Raw genomic sequence first — 24273 nt, forward strand, 5'->3', positions numbered from 1 at the left:
TCCGTTGCAGAGTGGTTGAAAAACAGACCAATAAAGAAACACTTTCACATTTATAATATTAGTGGTGCTAAGGCAATATATTGCATTAAAGTTTTTTCTGTAAAAGTATTGGTTGGTATGTACAAATTATGTTGGTACATTAGATTTTATTACACCTCTTCGATACCTTCCACTTGAGTAGGTACCAGGTAATCATACGTTACCTACCAGTATCAAATAATTACAGTATTTCCAGCTTCGTTCGATGTCCTACTGAGTGATTAACCCTTTACCAACAATGTTTTCTATAATGGTACAAAGTGTAACCTACAAATATGTACCTAGAAACCTAGTAACTACAGCTAGTAACTATAAAAAACTTTAAATTTTTAGTGATTTATCTACATTCCCTATTTTTTTCCAAATTAAGATAAGTTCACGTGAAGAGTTTTAATAATACTAACTGCTTTCTGTGACTTTGTCCGCGTAAATTTAGACTTTTAACACAAACTAGTAGGCACCTAAGCATTAAAATCCTGTGGGAGCTTTTCCGGGATAAAAAGTAACCTAATCTATATCACTCTTCAGGTCCGTTGCTTTTTCTTTTCTGATTTCTCTGCTGTTTCGTGATTGAAGGACAAAAACACCAAACATGCACATGCAAATGCCAAAATGGCCGGGAAACGAAGAAGCAAAGGCTACTTATACCATAATATCTGAAACAACGCCGCAGGGGCATAGTGTTCTGGAGTGGAGACCGTATATCAATAAATGCATTCTATTTATTTATTTTATTTTTTATTTTATTTATAGAAGGAAAATGTACAGCGAAGTAATACTAATAAGAGTCTTAATATTAATTACATCGATAAATATGGCTAATTACAGATTTTCTCGAAAATAATAATTATAATAATTTGTCTGAGTGAGTGATACATAGATACTAAAAAAAAAAACCAGAATTAATTAAGTAAATACATCAAAAGTGGGTTAAGAAAATAAATAAATAATTTTATACGTATAAAAAAAACAGTATCTCAGGTAGCCTAAATAAAAAAATAACATAACATAATAATATAATATTGAATATAATTATGAAGCATTTAACGAATTAATGTTTAACGTACAAACAAGAATGTGTTTATGTGTGTGAGTGTGTGTGTGCATGTGAGTGTGTGCGTGTGTGTGTGAAATGATGTTAAGTATGTTGCACTTGCGTGTAAGAGAGAGAAAAAAAAAAAAAAATTATTTGTGGAGTAGTGAAAGGTGTCGCTTAAATGTCTTTTTAGAATGGCGAAAAAGGTCAATTTCCGAGTAATGTTTGTTATGGGTGCGAGTTATTCTAGCAATGGGTGAATTTTGTGAGTATTTTTTTCTTTTAAAATCAACGTGAAGCAGTGATGTATGCCGAGTGCGTTTTGGGGGTGCAACTAATTGTATTTTGGATAAAAGATGAGGACTGTCAATCTTACCGTTTATAATATTATACAGCATTAACATGTCAGCTATTTGCCTCCTTTGCCCACAAGTTTGCACAACACAGTGTCATACATTCTGGTACAACCTCCAGCCCACTGGACTTAGGACTTTAGAAGGTAGCGGGAATTGGGCGGGAATAGGACAACCAATCAAGTCATTAAACATTCTCAAATAAACCAAACTTCGTTTACTTCCAGTTTGTAAGGTGAACCAAAGTTGCTAAAATGACCCGCTAAGGGCACTGTTTACCAAACATAGTAGGCACATAAATACTTACTCTAGCAGCAAAACAAATTTTTATCCACACAAAAAGTCACCCTTGAGGCCCTGTAGAGGCTTTCATTCATGTAAAAGAAATAGGTAAGTAAAAAACATCGAGCATAGAACTCTTAGAGCAGCCGTTGCCTGTCAACAACTCAGTTGATTTTGCACTAACACTGTTATTGATGCAAAATTTTGCACTGTAACAATCCTAGCCTGGACCACATATTGCTGGATTGCTATTTCATCATGAATTGACATCAATAATAAACTGTCAATCAACAATATGGAGCCTATAAAAATGTTACATTTCAACCAAATCGATCAGTTTTTAATTCTTCATTCCCATCTGCTCCAGCTATGGACCCGGGTTTCTGCCTGCTGTCTCGACTTCAAAGAAAATTTGGCTGTGTACTATTTTAGATGAGGAAAGAAATATTGACGAAGAATTGCATATGCATCGACAGATTGACTCGGAGAAGAGTATTTTCTGCCCTCTAGCACAAAGCAGGGGTAAAAGATCACACTAATATTATAAAGGCGAAAGTTTGTATGTGTGTGTGTGTGTGTGTGTGTGTGTGTGTGTGTATGTTTGTTACTCCTTCACGCAAAAACTACTGGACGGATTGGGCTGAAATTTAGAATGGAGATAGATTATACCTTGGATTAGCACATAGGCTACTTTTTATCCCAGAAAATCAAAAAGTTCCCACGGGATTTTTAAAAACCCACATCCACGCGAACGAAGTCGCGGGCATCAGCTAGTTTAATAATAATTGCTGCTCTAAGAGTCATATGCTCGATGGCAAAAAAAACACTAAGCTAAAGTACGAATACGGAACTTTACATAACACCCTACACTTGACCTTAGTGTTGCGTTAATAGTGATATTATTTAGACACGCAATTTTCACATTCACTTGAATATTATTTACAGGCCACACGGCCTAAACGATTTCAAGGGCTGTTTACATCAACACGATAAAATCTGTGCCGACCCGAACACGACATCGATAGTAGAAATAATAAATTAACGTCTAATTAGTAAATATCCTAAATAATTCATTACTTTTTTACACATAGAGCAAAAATGGCGAGTGAGTTCTTAAAATGTACGCACTTTAATCAAGAGTTAATTCACTAAAAATTTAGGTTAAAATAGAAATATTATATTGGATAGAATCAGGCGTTACTTTGCGGAAGTTCATGTTTAGCAAGAAACAGTTAGTCTGTTGGCGGATTATAGCAAAATAATTTTTAACTGTTTCTTGCTAGAAATATTATATCTTATTTGGTGTCGAATAACCTAATACAGTTAATTTCACAGTTGAAATAATAAACTCTAAAACATGCAAAGTTCTCCAAACAAAAAAATACTAAATGCGTAATACATAAGTGCAAGGTCGCTATCGGCTGTAAAGACTCGGCTGTGAAGTAAGTCGCTATTATTCCATACTTGTAATAAGTGCTATATTACGCAGATAAAAGCCTCGAGTGCATTGAAGTAAGTATTTCCGTTTCCCCTTTTCCTTATCTGCGGGAGCTTACAATGCGTACCTAGTACCTACTTACAGAGGAATTATACGCTGAGAGCTATTGTAACTCCTTTCTTTCGTCGCCAACCGATACACGTCCACTGCTGGATTTAGGTCTCTATCGTCACCTGGATTCAGCGGCTTCCAGCAACCCTTTTGCCTTTTGATGGGGGAAGGGGGAAAGGGGGGAGGTTTCGGCGTGAGGTCATCATTGCAACACCTTGGAAAGTGGAAAGGATCACGGCTCTTAGTAGTTGATTTCTAGTTTCTTCCTGGCCAGTAATTGTACATTCAAAGGCCGTAAGTCGTTTAGCACCTTAATGATCATATTCGCGTGGTACGGTTATGCACATGCCTTTGGTGTGTGTGGCGTGTTTATAGAAAAAGGTCATAAGTGCGACAGGTTTATTGATACAATAGTTTCGCGGAATTGCTAATCAAATTCTGAGGCCGACCGTACCTCCATGGAAAGTGAAAGCCTAAAAAATGTTTGGTTCACCCCCTACAACTACCGTTTACGAAATAATGACTGTCGAAGTTTTTTGAAATTAGCATGACTATAATATACGGAAACCTATCCAAATGCGTGTTCTATAGGGTATATCAACTTTTTGTCGTACGACATATCGCATAAGTCACTTCGCGCCCTAGCTTTAGCGTAGATTAAAATTCTGAAATGACATTTTAAACAAAGCTGTAGGTAAATGAGATTTTTGAATTGTAAATTTTCTATACAAGTAGGTTTATTCTGCCCTACCTTGGGTCCAGACACGCATATTAAATCACTTAATGAGTCACCCGGTTCTTTCAGGTTAATATAGGTCAGCACGGACTAGAGCTTATTAAAAACCTAAATTGTGTCTACATAAATATTTAACTGGGTAATGTTGGAGGTAATATATTTTTACATAAACAATTAGATCATTAAATTTATATTTTAAATTAATAGACGCAAAATTAAAATTAATTTTAAATACTTATAATATTAAAAATGGTGGATTGGCGTAATTATTTAAGCTTGCATTTCTCTGGGAATCTACCCAGTGTTCTATGGCTATTAGACCACAAATCAGTGTACACCTTGTTATCACCTTCAAAAGTGATCACTTCAATAAAAATAAAAATAAAAATTGTAAAATTTAATAACTTCACAGGTCTTGCTACAGGTAGCAAAACTTCACGTAAACTTAGAATCATGAAATTTGACAGGTCAAATTTCATGATTCTAAGTTTACGGGAAGTACCTTAAAGGTTTTGATGCCCTTGAGGGGTCTTGACAGACACAACAGACGGGAAGACAGACACGGAGAGACAGACAACGAAGTGATCCTATAAGGGTTTCTTTTTCTCTTGACTTTTCACTCATTTTCACTCCCTTTTCACTCATTTTCACCCCTTTTCACTCCATTTCATTTCGTTTCACTCGTGACTTAAAGAACTGCCAGTTTAGGTGAAACCTCGCTGATTTGTTACAAGTTTCCGAACTATGCTGTCTAGTGTCGTCTTGTGTAGGCACCTTTACAGTTAATTACTATACGCTAACAACGCTCGCTGTCTCATACCGGGAAATTGCATGTCAAAAGCGCATTCAGTACCGTGTGAAGTGCCGTGTTTATGTTACCCCGCTGAGAATAGGGTATTGAAATAATATATTAGTACAGTAGCACGTGAAAAACATAAGGTTGTAACTGTGTCAATCAATAAAACGTGTCAACGATTAACTTGACCTGAAAATTATTCGAGGATATAACGCTTCTTTTTTGAGAAATCCATCGCAGTGATGAGCGCTGTAGTTAAAGACAAGGTCTTGAGTTTGATTCTCGGCGTAGGTACTAGTTACTAGTATGGCTTGTTACCACCCTATTTAAAAATCGAGCAATTCAGTATTATACTCGTATCGTGTGGATTTAACGAGCTACAAAGTATTGCGAGTTGCGACCTTTGAAAACGATTGATTTGAATTATAAATGCCATTTTACAAATTAATGCTTTTATGTTTCAATATGTTATTGTGACTTTTGGGTATTTTATCATTTCTCACGAAATAGAAACACGATTAGATATAAATTCCTCGATAGGAAAAATTCCGAAATCTGTTTTAATTTTTAAAACTAAATATTAAATTAATTTGATAACTCTAAATTTATTATTAATATTAACAAAAAAATATTTATACTAATTAGATTTTTGATCTCGCGGCTTTCTTTCTTGGTGCGCTACAGATAATATAAATCTATCCTTTTCACATTTTTAACCCCCGACCCAAAAAGAGGGGTGTTATAAGTTTGACGTGTGTATCTGTGTATCTGTGTGTCTGTGTATCTGTGTATCTGTGTATCTGTGTATCTGTCTGTGGCATCGTAGCGCCTAAACTAATGAACCGATTTTAATTTAGTTTTTTTTGTTTGAAAGGTGGCTTGATCGAGAGTGTTCTTAGCTATAATCTAAAAAAATTGGTTCAGCCGTTTAAGAGTTATCAGCTCTTTTCTAGTTTTCTTGTAGAAAAGAAGGTTAGATAACCGTTAGGTTCATAATATTATGTCAATAGACAAATGTCAAGCTGTCAAGATTGACGTTGCCTAAATACATATAACTATTTATTTGAAAATGATGTTTTGGAAAACTCAAATACATTGGATCGTCGGGGGTGTTATAAATTTTTAATTAACACTTGTTTTAAAAACTGATATACCTGCTCCAGACTAACGCTGCAAAAAAAAAGCCTTATCACCTGTTTTTAAAATGCAATCGCTCAGACGATTGCCCAACCTTTAGAACAAAGCGCATAATGGCTTTTCCATCTCTACAACTACAAAGATTACGCTTCCACATGCACTTCTGCAATTAGATTGCACGGAACTTTGTGGAGCCGTGTTTACAGTTCGTAATTAGCAAATAATAATAACACGCGAATTGTTGATGTCGTACTTAATTTGCAGATACTGTGTGGTTTTATTGCTGTACAACAAGAAAAAGGAGGCAACTCTGCAATGATTATTATTGCACTTGCAATGACATTCGCCTGATTCTTAGTAATTTTTCAGAAACATTTATGTTAAATGACGCCCGCGACCTCATTCCCGTGAGTTAAAATTTTTGAGAATCCTGTGGAAACTCTTTGATTTTCCGGGATAAAAATATGCCAAGTTGTATAGGCTTCTCTACTCCACACAGACAGACACAGTTAAAGTTAAGGGTAGGTAAATTGAAGGTTTCTTTTTTCTCTGCAAGCTTAGCAGCTACTTTCCGAAAATATGAATTACAATTTTAGCCATTAGTATATTGCTGCCGGCTGGTGCATAGATGCAAGTCAAATGCAAGCTCATTTATAATAAAATGTAAACAAATCTCTATTTCGTAACAAAAAATATGAATACTTAACTGGCTTATGTCCGCAACTTGGTCCGCGTGGACTAATCAGAAATTGTTAATCCCTATTTTGCTCTTTAAGAGGGGTCTCTCCGTCACTCGCTCCATACAAACGTAGTTCGTCTCTCATTAGAATACTAACCAATCATACTCAATGGAATTTTGTAGAAACGTTCCGGGAACTAATATCTATGCCTGTGGTTTTCCAGATTTCCGTTAAAATATTCGGTTTCAAAGTTACGCGGTCTTAAAAATTCACATACAAATCTTTTAACCCCCGTAATTTTAAAACTACCTACATATTTAAAAAAAAAATCTTAAACACCACAGGCACAGATATTAGTTTCTAGAATATGTCTGCAAAATTTCATGGACTTTGGTTGCTTAATATTCAAATGAAATTGGAACTACGATTGTATGAAATGGTATGAAACGAGTGACGGAGAGAGCCCTGTTAATATTCAAATGAAATTGGAACTACGACTGTATGGAGTAAGTGACGGAGAGAGCTCTGTTAAGGGTTGAATTTTCAAAACTTTTCTTAGTGAATGTCCACGTGATAATGACTATCTGCATATCAGTTCAATACGTCCAGCAGTTTGAGCTGTACGTTGATAGGTCAGTCAGTCAGTCGGTCATCTTTTTCTTTTCTATATTTAGATAAAATAGATAGACTCCATTCTTAATCTTTCGTTCGGATTAAGTTTTCATCCGCTAGATAAATAAAGCGAGGAATAAATCCCGATTCCAGAGAGTTTGTTAGAAGTTTGGAGATCGTTAGCAAGACTAACAGAGTCACGGCTTATTCTTAAGTTTATAAGGATTGTGGCTTACTTTTTCAGTCCATTCCGAAGTTCACCATAAGTTTAAAAGTTATTTTAATAGGATTAAATAAAGCGGACTAAATCACAATTAAATGTATCCTATAACGGAAAATTTGTGGAAGCTAGTGTTTAACTATAGGCATCTTAAGTTCCTTGTATCCTGGTATAAATCAAATGTAATCATTAAGTTCTTCTGATTAAGATTTTGATTTTGACCCTTATTCGGGAGTCCGGGTTCGATCCCGGAGATGCACTTTGAGCATTAGGTGCGTTTTAAGCAATATAATATCACTTGTGCTAGTGGGTTGGTGATGGGTTGCGATGATCATAATGTACTATCCTATGAATTATCATCTTCATCCTCATCATCAGCCTGTGGGTGTCCACTGTTGGACATAGACCTTCCCTAAAGAGCGCCACTACACTCGATCATCCTCCTTCCTCATCCTAAGCAATACAAAATTACTTTTATATCCTATTTAGTTGCAAAAATTGATGCGTAATATAATTTTAAAAACAGTGATATTTTTGTACCCCAAAATCGCGGAGATAAAATACTTTACAATTATAAAAATTCTATTACAAATTTTTGACATATTTTGTGTCCACTATAATAAGAATAATTTTATAATAATATTTATAATAATTTACTACATCTTTAAGAGGATTATTGTCAACGATCCCCCGTCGATTTCCTACGTATGATATTATTGTTCTCATCTCTATCTGCCCTGGTTCGTGTATTCTCGGTTCCTAGATCGGTGCATTTGTGATAACCAATTCTAATTGCTGTGATTGGCTGAATTTACCATGTTCTTGCTGCGACAGTGAGTTTGAGCCACTAGCGGAACAATGTTAGCCGGTCAGAAATGATTGCAATTAGTCAACCTGTATGACGTCCGTGTTCTGTTTTTGATTACAAAAAAGAAAAAATTGTTGTTGCAATCATCAATTTTAGCAAATAGTGAAAGAGAGTCGACCAATCAGAGGTCACAACTACCGTCACACTTTCTGTGAAACTATGGCAGTAGGCTTACCGAGTAATGAAAACAATTTTTCATTCTGTAATGTCATGTGGCAAGTAGGGTTGCCACCTGCCTCTTTTTGATTTACAGGCTACCACCATCAAAAATACGGGGTTTAGATTTGAAGAAATTTAAAAATTTGAAGTATTTGAAGAAATAAGCGGTGGTTCTCTCTGAAATGCATGGAAAGCCTATTTAGATATTTCAGTTTATTTGTAAGTTTTGTATTTTTTCTCTGTATGTTGCCGTGTCTTGATTGGTGAACTGTGTTTGCAATGTGATTTTAAATAAAAGATTTATTTATTTAAATAGCTTTTAAAAACTCTAGTTTTGTAAAGCAAAATGTTATACATTTCATGCATACAATCTTTGCATTTTAACTTAAATTTACATTTAACTTGTAATTCCACCTTCACAGTATCAATACTATGGCCGTAGCCAGGAATCGATTTCGGGAGAGGTTTTATCAGGGCCGGAACTGAATCCTGTCATGAGGAAAATAACATTCGCTCAACTTTATGGGCTAATTACCTGGTTAGTGGAATTTCGCCTTTCAATTTGACAGTGAGATAAAATACAACAATAAAAAAGCGCGAGCGCCGTGAGCGTAAGTGTTTTTGGTTCAATTACAGAAAGAATTAAAGTGAAAGGGAAACGAGTTTAGCCATAGCAAGATTTTATTTTTAAAGCTCCCTATCCATACTAATATTACAAATACGACAGTATATCTATTTGCCTATCTATTTGTTACCCTTTCACGGCCCATCTTCTTTACCAAAATTTTGGTACTTACTATTCAGAGGTAACTTGCATCCCAGACATAAACTTTTTAGCCCGGAAAATCCCCCACGGAATTTTTAAAACTCTAAATTCATGCAAACGAAATTGCGGGGCTTACACCAAGTAATACGCGCGAGTGAAGTGAGCGCGAAATGTTTGATATATTTCCAAAAAAAAATTGGTAAGCAAATGCAAGAAATAGTGTAAGTATTATTTTAGGCTTAGGTTTTTGACGGCTTCCCAGGCGCAGTCGCCATTTCTAAATTTCTGGTCTGGTGGGAGGCTTCGGTCATGGCTAGTTATATGGTTAGTATGGCCCTAACGGCCAAGAAATTAGACTGCATCATCACTTACCACTAGAAAAGATTAAAGTCACGGGCTAACTTGTATAAAAAAAGGCTAACATCCTCAAACCAAGCCCCGCCGCCTTGGCTACGACCATGATCAATATCGAGTGGGTTTCGGCTACGCATTGCCGCAAAAGGAAAATATTCTTTCTACTGGACATAACGTCAGTGTTCGGTTTCGCCAGCCAAGTGCGAGTCAGACTCACGCACCGAGGGTTCCGATTCGGGTATTTTTTTCGACATTTTACACGAGAAATCAAAAACTGTTATGCATTAAAAAAATTATGCATAAAAATAAATAAAAATCTGTTTTAGAATGAACAGGTAAAGCCCTTTCATATGATAACCCACTTGATATATGTAGTTATCTTACTTTGAAAATTGAAAATACTAATATTTGTTCATGAACACATGACAGACGGATAGAAGGACAGATGGACAGACGGACAGACGGAAAGACAGACAGACTGATAGACAACGAAGTGATCCTATAAGAGTTCTTTTTGCTTTTGAGTTACGGAACCCTAAAAATATTTAGTTTTATTTGCCCCGTATTTTATTTTCATAATTACCGGTTTCTCTATCTTGACATACGGGGTAACCAGTAAAATACGGGGCCTCTGGCAACCCTATTCGGAAAACACTGTCACATTCAAGTTAATGTCAAATATTTTGTTTTCAATTACAGAAAGCTGCATCAATCATTATTACAATATTTTCTTTGTTGTGATTGGCTGAATTTTTGAGTTTCAGCCAATAAACAGACTGTTTGCCAATTAAACGTCATAACAATATAAATGCCAGAAAGTTTAACCAAATAAAACAAACTTAATGAGAACCTAGTGAGAATGCAAACGGCACACAATTTATAATACATATTATGTTAGTCGTATATAATAGATATTATAGTAGTCGTTCACTTTGGTAATAGTCAGATTGTCAACAGTAAAATTGATATTGGTCGATGTATCGTAAATTATTGTTTCGGTGACAAATATTTTTATTATCTATTTATCTTTGAACAGAATGGAATAGAATGAAATGGAATGGAATACAATGATAAATTTTTATTCCTGTAAACTTTTAGGTAAACTTCAAAGTGTTTTTGGATGGTCAGAAAAATTTACCACTGGTTCGGAATGCCGTTCCTACGTTTTCTAGGGTTTCGTACCTCAAAATGAAAAACGGAACTCTTATAGGATCACTTTGTTGTCTATCTCTCTGTCTGTCGTGTGTGTCAAGAAAACCTCTAGGGTACTTCCCGTTGACTCAAAACCATGAAATTTGGCAGGTAACCTAACTGCGTAATTTTGGGTAGTTTTTTTAATCGATAAAGAAAGTTTGCGACATTGTTCAATAAAAAATTTGGATTCCAACTCCTCAATCCTGATGTTGCAGGGGACCTGACTACTAAAGCTAATGGGATTTAAAAAGTGTCGATTATTAATTGATATTGAAGGTATCTATACCAAGTAAACACTTTGTCGTTGACCTCAACCCTGATGCTGTAAGAAATTGCATTCCTAAATCCTGGTGATCCCTCGGGATTTGAAAAGGATAATCCGTTTAAATATTCTTACGTGATACAGAAACAAGTTGCATCCCGGGGACGGGCTATTACGGAGAGGCAACTTTTGTTCTGGGAAATGAAAGGATCGGGATTTTTAAAAACCTAAATCCACGCGAGCGAAGCTGCGGGCATTAGCTAGTTGTAAATATATTTAGAAGCTACTATAAGATAATAGATAAGGTACTTATTTCCTTATATTTTTATTGTATGGCAGCGCGCGGTTTTAAATTATAAATTGCACGTCCTGTCCTTTTCTGTAATACATTTTTTTCTCAATATCTACCGCTTTATCTCATAGCAAGAGTCCGTAAGACATAATACAGTGAAAATAGGCAAAATATACAATTTTTGCAGTTTCCACGTCAGTACCTGTCGAATTTTTCTAACAGTGTAAGCAGCAGAGCTGAGTTTACCATCAAGTGTTGATATGTGGGTGTTCCATAGAAGCTTTGCATCTAACATTATACCGAGAAACACGGGGTTCTCCTTTATTTTCAACATATGATTATTTATCAATGAATTTATGTCATTTAAGGTCCTGGTATTGGGCAGTGTGAATTCAACACACTTAGATTTCTTTGCATTTGGAAGTAAATTGTTAGCAATAAATCAGAGAGTGACCTGTGATATGGCATTACATATAGTATACATTGTCAAAAATTATAATATTAAAGCTGTGCGTATTGCGTGAGGAATAGGTTGCAAGAGAGTTGCAACTTGCAGGGTTTGATGCATACGCTATTGCCAGCAAACATGAGACATATTTTTATCTACAGGCAACGTCTGAGTAGGTAACGCATACGTCTAACGCAAGTTGAAATGTATTTAGTTAGACCTATCGACAAGTTTGGAGTCGGGTGCAGTCTAAATGTGGCCCGTGTGTTTAGACTGTCCGTTTCTGTCATTTTCACGTGTCGTCCCCCGCACTTCACCACCCCGCTTGCACAAATCGAGACAGCACGAAATTTTCAAGATTTCTGGGTGTAATTTCTGGTTTTCGTAGTTCCCACATAATTATAACAATATAAAATATATAACGATAATTTTTTTACTACATAATATTCATTAAATTTTCTAGGTCTGTGGTTTTTCCAAATTTCATTAAATTGCTTCGTTGTCTAGAAAAACGAGCACAAAGTTGGGCCTTTTTTTAAAGAAAAATACAAATCTTTGAGCCCCTGTAATTTTAAAACTACATATTTTTAGAAAAATCTAAAACACCACAGACACAGATATTAGTTTCTAGACTATGTCTGCAAAATTTCATGGACTTTGGTTGCTTAATATTCAAATGAAATGGGAACTACGATTGTATGGAGTAAGTGACGGAGAGAGCTCTGTTAATCAAATTATAATGTAATTTTAAACAAAATCAATACTAGCCATAAGTGCTCTACTTTAGTACTTTATTTTATTTTAACAATGTAATTTAGTTTTTGTTAATATTTTTTTTCGTTTATCTAAAAATATGATTGAAGATTATAATGAATGATTGTAAGATTAGAAATAATTGTTTAAAGTAGTATTGTTAGTAACGAATAGTAAGATAATGTAAAAATCAAATGTGAAAAGAAGAAAAAAAATAAAAGGCTTATTTATTTATTCATTTATATTTATTAATAATATAATGTAAATTACAACTGTGAGTTTGTATATTGGAAACGTGTATGCATTAGTTAACAAAATAAAGTTATGGGGTAGCGCCGACCCCTGGGGAACTTTATGGCGGTCTACACACGCAATATTGGCTGGGCATTCGCAGGGTTACGTCATAAGTGGAGGGTTTTATTGGGTTATGTTATAAGATTGTATTTGGGCTAGATTTTATTTCTTGTTATAGTGAAGATTTCGGTCTATATTACGTTCAGAATTTTCATTGGTCCATTTTGCTTTTGTACTACAACGAGATAGACCATATGATAAGGAAAGAACAGATATCCTAATCCTACTAATATTATAAATGTGAAAGTGTGGATGTTTGGATGTTACTGAACGCATGTTTGCTACTGAACGCATTTGGCTGAAATTTGGAATGGAGATAGATTTATACCCTGGATTAACACATAGGCTACTTTTTATCAAAATCAAAGAGTTTCCGCGAGATTTTTAAAAACGTTAATGTTAGCAAATCTAATAGGTTGCTTGCATGCTGCCTGAATCATCCAGTAATTTGAGCTGTGCATTGAAAGATCAGTCAGTCAGTCAAACTTTCTTTATAATATCCATAGATTTAGATATGAAATATCAATCTAGAGAAGGTCTCGATAAAAATGCTTGAGTAGAGAGATAATACTTTAATGGGCCCTTAGTTTATGTATACCAAAGTAATATTGTTTACGATCACATTGTCCTCTCAAATCCAATAGAACCTGTGAATATCAAAACACAAAACCATTATCGTAAGAGTCTCTAGCTACGACCCAGATTCTAAATCCCTTTTCAAATCTACAGACGCCTATCGAATGGTCTAGTTTCGGGCGATATTGTGTTTTCGTAATAATACAAAATATGCCTCTATAGAATTCTATAAACTTTAACGGCGTTTTTCCACCAATAAATAGTACCATAGACTGTCGTCATAACAACATTATTAAAGACCTAAATATCTCATTAACAAGCTTAACGCTTAGTTGGGGGGAATACCTATTAGTCATGATTAGTAATAGTTAACCAAAATTAAAAAAAAAAGTGATAGAATGGCTATTTACCCGACTGCGGTAAAGCCAAAAGGAAGGGTTATGATTTTAGCAGTCTATGTATGTATGTGTGTATGTATGTATGTGTGTATGTATGAATGTGTGTATGTATGTGTGTATGTTTGTATCCATATTCTGTATTCCACCGTAGCGCCTAAACTACTGGGCCGATTTTGATGAATGAGGTGTCAATCGATTCGTCGTAAAGGTCCGCGTGACATACGAAAAAAATTACGAAAGAAATTGATCGAATTGATTTAACGGATGTTACATGAAAAAAGTGGGGGTCTCCAAAATTATTATTTTTTGCTATTGTATCGAGTGGGGTGTCAAATGAAAGAGAAAATTCCGAGTTCATAAATATAAATGTACTACAATATTAAATATAAGAATACCAAGCGACAGAAAAACAATTTTACTATAGTATTTCAGCGTTTATTAAGACGATCGCAGTCGGGTTTTAGTTTTCAACTTTATCTTGTTTGAATATTTTGTTTCATGTCAACACTGATAGCTTCAAATGTCTATGGTAAAGCTTTAAGCCTAGGACACGTACGCTTTTAAAATTGATCGGGATCAGGTAGTTATCCACTCTCTCTATTGACAAAATTTGTTTGTCTAAACCTATTTTTTCCGTCGAAATGGACACGCATTTATTTGTAGCATTGGATTGTACGCTTTCATTTTGTTGCTGCTATCTTTTATAGACTTAAGTAAATTTAAGAACTGAAATATATTTTGTACTAGCCGATGCCCGCGACTTCGCCCGCGTGGATTTAAGTTTTTCGAAATCCCGTGGGAACTCTTTGATTTTCCGGGATAAAAAGTAGCCTATGTGCTAATCCAGGATATTATCTATCTCCATTCTGAATTTCAGCCAAATCCGTCCAGTGGTTTTTGCGTGAAGGAGTAACAAACATACACACACACACACACACACACACACACACACATACAAACAAACTTTCGCCTTTATAATATTAGTGTGATTTTATTAAAATTTAAAAAAATTACACAAAACTGAATGTAAACGGGATAGCTCTGTATACTGAACAAGTGAATTTTCAGTTTAGCTTTCATATTTAATAAATGAGTTGTTAACATTTTGTATGCATATAACAAGGAATAATAGGTAATTAGGCGTGTTCAATAATTTAATTTATAATATACCTACCAGATAATGCCCGTCAATTCGTCCGCGTGGGATTAGGCTTTTAAAAATCCGGCGAGAACTCGTTGATTATCCGGGATAAAAATTAGCCTATATCCATTTGCGGGATGCAAGCTTTTGTTCTAAAAAGAAGACGCTCGCAAATGCATCCACGTGTTTCTAGATTTTTTGAATTCCTACATTTTCCGGGACAAAAGTAGCCTATGTAAGGCTATTTATTAATAGATTATGCCATTGATAATATTTATGCATATAATTAATACTATAAATCTTTTAATCAACTAGTAACCATAATGCAATTTTTTCAACCGATATAGTACGTAGGTAGGTTGAAGTGGACATGACATATAAACACATGACATCCTATCTCCATAACGCGTAATGACACTGTACTCACCTTCCGTCAGCCCTACCTCCTACCTATTTAAAGATTATGCCAATATTCGGCGCTAATAACTAACCATAAGTATTATGTTTTTTTTTTCAACCGATATACTACGTAGGTATGAAGTTGAGATGTCATGAAAACACATGACGTTTTATCTTCATACGCGTAATGGCACTACACCATCGATGTGCACTACACTTACTTCCGTCAGCCCTCGCACGTAGAGATTATGCGGCATTGCGAGAGTAATCCATATACACATCCACTGCAAACCTACAGACCCTGCATCGACGCTTTTCATTTGTAGATAGGGCTTTGAATAATAATAATTTTCCATCTATGTTCCATCTGCCAGCCCTAGTAGTTATAAAGCGGCGTTATGTTACCTTGATATGCCAGATAACTAATAATAATAAAATTAAAATAATATAGTAACAACATACAAGGGTGTGGTCGTAAAAAAATGTATAGTTGCATTCATGACATCGTAACAAACGTTACATACCTGACTCAATTATACATTCATGATCAACATAAAGCTTAGTTCAGAATCATACAATATTATGATTAGAATGTTATATTATTTTTACAATATTATATTATTATTGAGATCGCATAACGATTTCGCGACCCTGGGGTCCCGGTCCTTTAGTAGGCGTACGAGGGGCCAAAGCCAACTCGCAGAGACCCCATTAAACATTATATACACTAGTTTTTTTTTTACATTAGGTGATACCGCTAAGAATTTGGCTCAAAAAATTTGGTTGCTTAATATTTTCAAATGAAATTGGAACTACGTCTGTTTGAAGCGAGTGACGGAGAGACCCTTCTTAAGAAATTAAATTAAGTCAATATTGAATTTCTAAAGAAGTGTACTCTCCGCCTTACAATCGGTCATGACCGTAACGTTACACATTTCGTTACATATGTTACAATCATGACAGAAAAAAGCGAACGACATAGCCTCAAATCAAAATATCACTGTACAGCGAATAATTACGGACAGAGAAGTAGTTTCATTGTTTTACGCGATAACAAAGCTTTATTAACCTTTATTTATGAGTTCGAAAGAATGTCCAATACTCACCCTGCAATTCAACATAAGAAAAACAATTTTTGGCGACAATTCTCGCGTCAACACACACTAACAATTTTCCTCCTAACAAACATGGCCGTTTTTATTTTCTGAATGTTGGCGCCTTGTTCAATAGTGTTGCCAATAAATGAAAGGCAAAAGCAACCAAATTATTTATGTAGTATGGCCAAAATAGGCGTTCTAATGTCGTTACATTCAGGACGTTACACACGCACAAAAAATTGGACACATTTTTGAAGTTGAAGAAAATTATGGTTATTGATAAAAGAATGGTAACCTTTTGTAAATACGTTGAAAAAGTAATCAGAACTCGAACCCAACTTACAAATGCAACTTTAGGACAAAAGTTTTGTTAAAATGACATGTTTTCGATAATAGTGTAGTAGTTGGACAAACTGTTTTTGTATGGAGCAAAAATTTTGCCAATCGGAAAAAAACTAAAATAAATACAAATTTGTAAGGATAGCTGAGATTTCATGGTTTTATTTAAACAGATAGGTTATATTTAGATCAATATGGAACATATATTCGTAACTAAAACAGCACTGATTCTATGACAAAAATAAAACCAGGACAACAAAAAAAAAACTAATGTACATTTTTTTGCGACCGAACCCACAATTGTTTTTTTTTCTGTATCTTCCTTTTGTGTTGTGTTCCTTTTCATGTTGTGTGTGCAATAAAGTTTTATCTATCTATTATAACTTCATTATTTCCAATGTAATATTTTCTAAATTTCACTCAGTGAAAATCACGTGGTAGTTATGTATAGGGATGTCATAAAAACATATGACGTTCTATCTTCATACGCGTAATGGCACTACACTTTCCTTCCATCAGCCCTCGCACGTAGAGATTATGCGGCATTGCGAGTGTAATCCATATCCACATCCACTGCAGACCCGCAGACCCTGCGTCGACGCTTTTTATAAACAATGCTTTTTGTAGATAGGACTCTGAGTAATAAGCGGCTCGGAGTTTTATTGTCCGACTTTTATGAGCGGCGGATGAGAAAAGGATTAAATCTCGCTTTAATGCTTTTTGTTAAGTTTGTAACATAAATAATATTTTCGAATTCGCAGTCCTAAATCAGGCCTTATAATATGTAACCTCTAATATCTAAATGTATAAAAGGAAAAGGTGACTGACTGACTAACTGGTCGATCAATGCACAGCTCAAACTTAACTTAAGCCTCAATAGCTCAACGGTTATAGGAGCGGACTGAAAACCGAAAGGTCGGAGGTTCAAACCCCACCCGTTGCACTATTGTCGTACCCACTCCTATCACAAGCTTGTCGCTTAGTTGGAGGGGAAAGGGGAATGTTAGTCATGATTAAAATGACTAATATTCTTTATTAAAAAATTAAAAGATTTAAAAATAAAAAAAAACTACAGGACTGATCGGACTGAAATCTGGCATGCAGATAGCCATTATGATGTAGACATCCGCTAAGAAAGGATTTTTGAACATTCAATTAAGGAGGTAAATTCGGTATCGGAAATTTGTTTAGTCTGCGTAGATGGAATCGCGGGCATAAACTAGTTTTTATCTAAAAGTTTAATAAAACTGACTGACATAAATCAACATACTACTGAAGCTGCTGGGTATAGAAACTCTTAGATGTAGATTATTATTATCAATTTTATGACAAAAGGGTCTCCAGAAGTTTGCCCGAACTTTGAGGCTACTTTTTATCTAGAAAAATCACAGTATTTTTTATAAAACCTAAATCCACGTCGATGAAGTCACGGTTATCGGCTAGTTAATATGATTAATATAAAGAGGTCACGACCCTTAGTAATGAGGAGAATTAAAGCAGATAAAAAAATAGTCTAACCCTAGAACAAATAACATTAAGGCACTTAGTTTTAACCAAACTAAATAAACCTAATAAAATAGATAGTAGATTCTATTGACACTGATAGACAAACAAAGCTGTGAAAGTTCAAATCTTTATCCGCCGGAGTTTGTTAGCAACAACTTCGAAGGCTGTTAGCAAACTTACAAACTTACAAGTCACGGCTTATTCCCAGTTTGACCCGGTACCGGTTCCGGCTAACCTCGTCTCTGATACTTGGAGTTTATAATAAATCTTTACTATTTTTAAAAAGTATATTGTCTGCTTTAACTGGACCAGTAGGTAACAAAGACATGGTATATGTACATACTTAGTGTATTAATGCTGGTATTTCCTTTTTAACCCCCGACCCAAAAAAAGTGGTGTGATAAGTTTGACGTGTGTATCTGTCTGTGGCATAGTAGGTCCTATACCAATGAACCGATTTTAATTTAGTTTTTTTTGTTTGATAGGTGGCTTGATCGAGAGTGTTCTTAGCTATAATCCAAGAAAATCGATTCAGCCGTTTGAAAGTTATCAGCTCTTTTCTAGTTACTGTAACCTTCACTTGTCGAGGTGTTATAATTTTTTAATTTACACTTGTTATACCCAAATTTTCCCAGATAAATCTAAATATATAGAAGGAAAAGCTAACTGATTGATTCATCAATGCACAGCTCAAACAGATAGAAAGGACAGAAAAATAATTTTATTATAATATTTCAGCGTTTATTAAGACGATCGTAGTCGGGTTTTAGTTTTCAAAATCTTGTTAGGTATACAGATAGGTACCACATTATATACTTAGTACTTACTTACAAAGAATTTATTTTCTGCGCACATAATCTTCCTTTTTCTTTGCTATAACCCTTGGCAAAATTATTAATCTGTCCTTTCGGTGACTCAAAGGTTGGTAGGGATCCCTTATTGGAATAAGTCCGCCTTTGTGCAACATCGTCTATAATTCTGTATCCATTTTTTCTTTGTACATTCATATTACACATAATATTATGTAAATAAGTATCGCATACTCGTATAAGAAAAAATTCTATGCTTTATATTATAGACTTCGTTCGCGTGGATTTAGGTTTTTTTTAATCCCTTGGGAACTATTTAATTTTTCGGGATAAAAGTTGCCTATGTCAATTTTCGGGACATAAGCTACCTCTGTAAAAAAAAAAATCGTATAAATCGGCTAAGCGTATGGGTTAATAAGAATCCCATGGGAAATGAACTTTCCGGGATAAAAAGTAGCTTAAGTAAAATTATAGTATTATAATAAATGCAATAATGAATGCCCGGCAGAGTTAGTTACTAATAAAAATTAGCATAAAATCAAACCATAAAGTAATGACTGAAATAAAAATTCAGAAGGTAAGCTGATTTTAATCACACAGAAGTCGTAAAGAAAAAACCGGCCAAGTGCGAGTCAGAGTCGCGTACCGAGGGTCCCGTAGTCGGGTATTTTTCCGACATTTTGCACGATAAATCAAAATCATAAAAATAAATAAAAATAAAAAAGGGTAAAGCCCTTTCTTATGGTGCCTACCCCAGTTGGTATAGTTATCTTACTTTGAAAATTGAAACACATTTTAATATTTTTTTTAGTAAATTTTTCTTTACTTGCGCTATACGACCTGCCTAACTGCTATTTCATGATTCTAGGTCAACGGGAAGTACCCTCTAGGTACCCAACAAAGTGATCCTATAAGGGATCCGTTTTTACTTTTGAGGTACGGAACCCTAAAAAGGTATTAAACTTATTCACGCTTAATTTATAACCCACAGTTATAACTGAATAAGTAGCAAACACGTAAGTCGACAAGCGTAAGGTCGGGTTAAGCACGATTTAGTACATTTTATAATCTGGCTATAAACACTAACTTGGCACTTAACTGGTTAGTTATTTCTTCGAGTGACATTAAAGAAAACAGCCAAGTGTGAGTCGGACTCGTATTTCGAAGGTCGGAACCTTCCTTTCTTTGAAAGTATAGTTATAATTATTTAGTTGTTCACATTATCCTCAACTGCAAATGTGAATTCCGCAAAAAAATTAGGTGATAGTAAAAATTCGCAATTAGCGCCAAAAACAGCATAAGACTTTGGTCCAAAGTGAAATGGAGGCCATAATATGTAAGCAGCTTTACAATATTTAAAAATACCACGGTGTTCGTAATAGACTTTACTAATTAAGTTCTTTAGTACTTTGGAAAAACCCCGACTTAAAACTGCCAGCAATTATGCTTGTTTTAATTACTTGACTATTATGAATTATTTCAAAAGCCTTTAGCAGAACCCAATTAAGCCCAGAGCCTAAAATATACCTCTTACCTGCCGTAATAAATAGGTATTAGAAAATATTGAATGGCTTAATGGAAAAAGGTATTTTAGAAAATTACTATTATAGCATAATTTTTACGAGAACTTATTAGGTTTGGAAACGATTTATTGTTTACTAGCTGATTGTCGCAACTTCGTCCGTGTGGATTTAGGTTTCTAAAAATCCTGTGATGCTCGGGTCACATTAAGGTTAACGTCAATGCCCAACAACGCCGTAATTATCGAGAAAATTCCGCCGACAATCAACGCTTTAAACTGAGTGACCACTTTTGAACGGTTATAGTCTAGTGCCAATTGAATTGGGATTAAAATCGTCTTAACACCAAACGGCAATGTGAATGCCGTTGTTAAATTAACGCGTTAGGTAGTGGCTACACTTACGGTTAACGTCCATTAACGCATTTTTCAACAGTGTTTCCCGTTAATGTAGCTGGGCCATGAGAGCTCTTTGATTTACTTATGTCACTCTCTAGGTCTTCAACTATAAACATGCAAAAAATTAGGTCAATTCGTTGCTCTGTTGCGACATGATTGAAGAACAAATCAACCCACAAACAAACACACGGCAATGCACGCATTCTCACGGTGAAGCATGCGTGCCATCAGTCTGATCGTTAGGAGACCGTTAGTGATTAGCAGGAAATGCGTGAATTTGTTTCATGTCTAACGTGGGCTAAGCTAATTTGCAGATTGCGTCGTTTCGATTCTACCACAATGTACTTTGAGCCTAAGGAATTTCCTTACTCTTCTATCACTGTCCCAATATCTGTGTAGTGTTTCAAATTCCTACTGGACGACCGGTTAGTAGGTACGATGATTGGAAATAGATTACCTATCAACATGAGCACTAAATCCGATAGCGGCTCTGTCATCTTGAATTACTAGACAGTGTAGATTTTCGATTACAAGCCTCGTCCCGTGTGAATTCTTGATTTGAAATAGGCATTAGATAATTCAAAGACGTTTGAGTTAATTATTCGTACTAGTTTGCTTGGTAACTTCTTACTCGTGATCAAATATTATTGGACTAGCTTAGGTAGGTAGGTACATCCGAGACTTCGTCCGCGTTAACTAAATGAATTTCAAATTCCAATTTCCAACCCCTATTTTACCCTTTTACGTGTTGAATTTTCGAAAATCCTTTCTTAGTGGACGTCTATGTCATAGTAGCTATTTGCATGCCAAACTGTCAATAAGCTAAATTTCAGAGAGAGAGAGAGAGAGAGTTGCTAGATTCATACTAATAACATTATAATTGCAAAAATGTGTCCGTCTGTCTGTCTGTTTGTCTGCTAGCTTTTGATAAAATTTGTTACAGAGTTAGCTTACATCCCGGGAAAGGAAATAGGCTAATTTTTAGGGCTTAGTTCTAATATCTGAAGTGATCCAAATGGGGGTCCCTTTGGATCATTTCAGATTTTCAGAATGAAGTTTATAAATAACTGGTCCGAGCAATAAACGACTCAGAAAAAATGTAAAAACGCCACACAATAAAACTGCAAGCCGCTTAGTGTTCGTGCCCGTAGCTAGAAAAGCATTGTTTATAAAAAGTGTTGACGCGGGGTCCGCAGTAGATACGGATTACACTCGCAACTCCACATAATCTCCTCGTATGAGGGCTGACGGACGGAAAGCTTAGCGGTGTAATACATGCCGTAAGTAAATACCTACTACAGTCTAGATGTCATATTGCCATTTTATGAGCGAATGTTTTTAGAAATCTTTCATTTCATTTCATTTATTTATTTGCTTGCTTTCATGTTCATTTGATGGTGGGTGCATAAAATTACAAATACATACGAGCCATGAATGAGTCAGGGCGTTGCAATTACAATGTACAACCCGGTTACTAAAAGAATGGACCTCGCTTTTTTCAATTTCAATGTATGATAAACGCCAAACTAGACAATACTAACATAGCATACCCAGAGTTTTTCACAAACATTTAAGTTTCATACCTAAATATTCTTAATGATGCTTTTTTGTACACCGTACCCATGCGTCGCAGTGACGTCTTGACGCCAGGTCCAATCTTTTAGTACCCGGGTTGTATCTACATTAATGAGAATGATAGTTAAAATTTAAAATCCAATTATTATTAAAATTAAAATAACGAAATTAACATAACTAAAAATTAATATTATAAATCTTTCTAATTTTTTTATTCCTTTTAGAAGAAATTGAAGTTAACACGAGGAACTTAACTTAGAATTAAAAAAGTAAGAAGGGTGTAAGCAAACAGATTGTTATATAGTTTCTTTATTAAGGTAAAAGTTAAGGTTAAGTTTAAGGTAAAAACCCAAAAAATATACAAAAATAAAACCATATTTTGCTGCTTAACCTAGTTTACATCCTAGGTTGAACACCTACTTCGGAACCACCTTATTAATGGAATTCGTAACGAGACGCACGGAATGCGTCAGGGCATATTATTTTCGGTCCGGGGAGGCTAAATGGACACTGATTTTCGAGTACATGGCCTAAAGTGGTTGTTGTAGCGTGTATAATGGGAACAAGCCGGAATAACGAGAACTCTCTTTTTCTTTCTCTCTCGTCTGGCTTTACTAAGATTAGCCAATGTCAAGTTTGTAGTTATTTGTAACAAGTTAGTTAAACTATACAAGTGTGGACCCTGTCAGTGCCGGCGCTCGCCGACATACGCACGGCACCCCCTTAGAGCGCTTTCCAGTCAGTTTTAACAAAAAAAAAACACTCCGAAAAAACAGAGCACGACCGCCAGCTAACACCAACACAGACGAAGTCCAACTGAGAACTCTATCAATTAAATTTAATATTTCACATTTCCGCCTCAAGAAATAAAATATCACAACCGCAAAATATTCTATTTTTCCAGTTCAAGTTATTGAATTCTTTAGAGCCATATTTTCAAGTATTACGAAAACACAATATCGCCCGAATCTAGACCGTTCGATAGGCGTCTGTGGATTTGAAAAGGGATTGAGAAATCTGGGTCGGAGACTTTCGATAATGATTTTGTATTTTGCTATTCACAGGTTCCATCGGATTATACCTAAAGAGATAGTGATAAGTTTTATGACATGCAATTTTTGAGGTCCTAGGTTTTGCTAAAGACGTAAGTTTTTTCGGCAGAAATACACTTATATTATTACTAGCAGTTGCCTGCGACTTCGTCTGCGTAAAATTTCTGGTTTCCAATGAAGTTAGAAATTTTCCCGCTGCAAAAGGCCTCACTTAACTACTCACTCACTTTATCACTTTAAAGCTAGTTACCTAAATACCGATTTTCATACCTCAAACTTCAAAAACATGTGACTTTCACATAATCTTCCAACCCCCATTTCACCCCTTTAGGGCGAAATACCCCCTGAAATGTCGAAGATACTGGTGAGTTTATGATTACGTCGGAATCGTATCAAATATTCTTCGTACTTAAATAAATAAATAAATATTATTTATTAGGGAACACATAGTAGGTACAAAATTTCATTTTCGATTAAAATACTGTATTTGTAGCCATAATTTCATTAATGTGAAAGCACCGACGCGCACAGCATTTCTAATTTACACTTGGATGAAGTCGGGGATGATTGAAT

The 24273-nt window shown here is 35.2% G+C and overlaps 1 protein-coding gene and 1 long non-coding RNA gene across 2 annotated transcripts in view; one reads left to right on the plus strand and one right to left on the minus strand.

The window, feature by feature from the left end:
* LOC123865924 (nephrin-like) overlaps nucleotides 1-24273 on the plus strand; it is a 198704-nt gene that overhangs the window by 69162 nt on the left and 105269 nt on the right. The window lies entirely within an intron of this gene.
* LOC123865925 lies at nucleotides 27-24033 on the minus strand. Its single transcript, XR_006796076.1, has 3 exons — nucleotides 23818-24033; nucleotides 15929-15932; nucleotides 27-67 (listed from the first exon to the last, which is right to left on the minus strand). It is a non-coding gene; the product is annotated as an uncharacterized LOC123865925 (long non-coding RNA).

This window comes from Maniola jurtina, chromosome 6, assembly GCF_905333055.1.
Source record: "Maniola jurtina chromosome 6, ilManJurt1.1, whole genome shotgun sequence".
NCBI classification, from domain to species: domain Eukaryota; kingdom Metazoa; phylum Arthropoda; class Insecta; order Lepidoptera; family Nymphalidae; genus Maniola; species Maniola jurtina.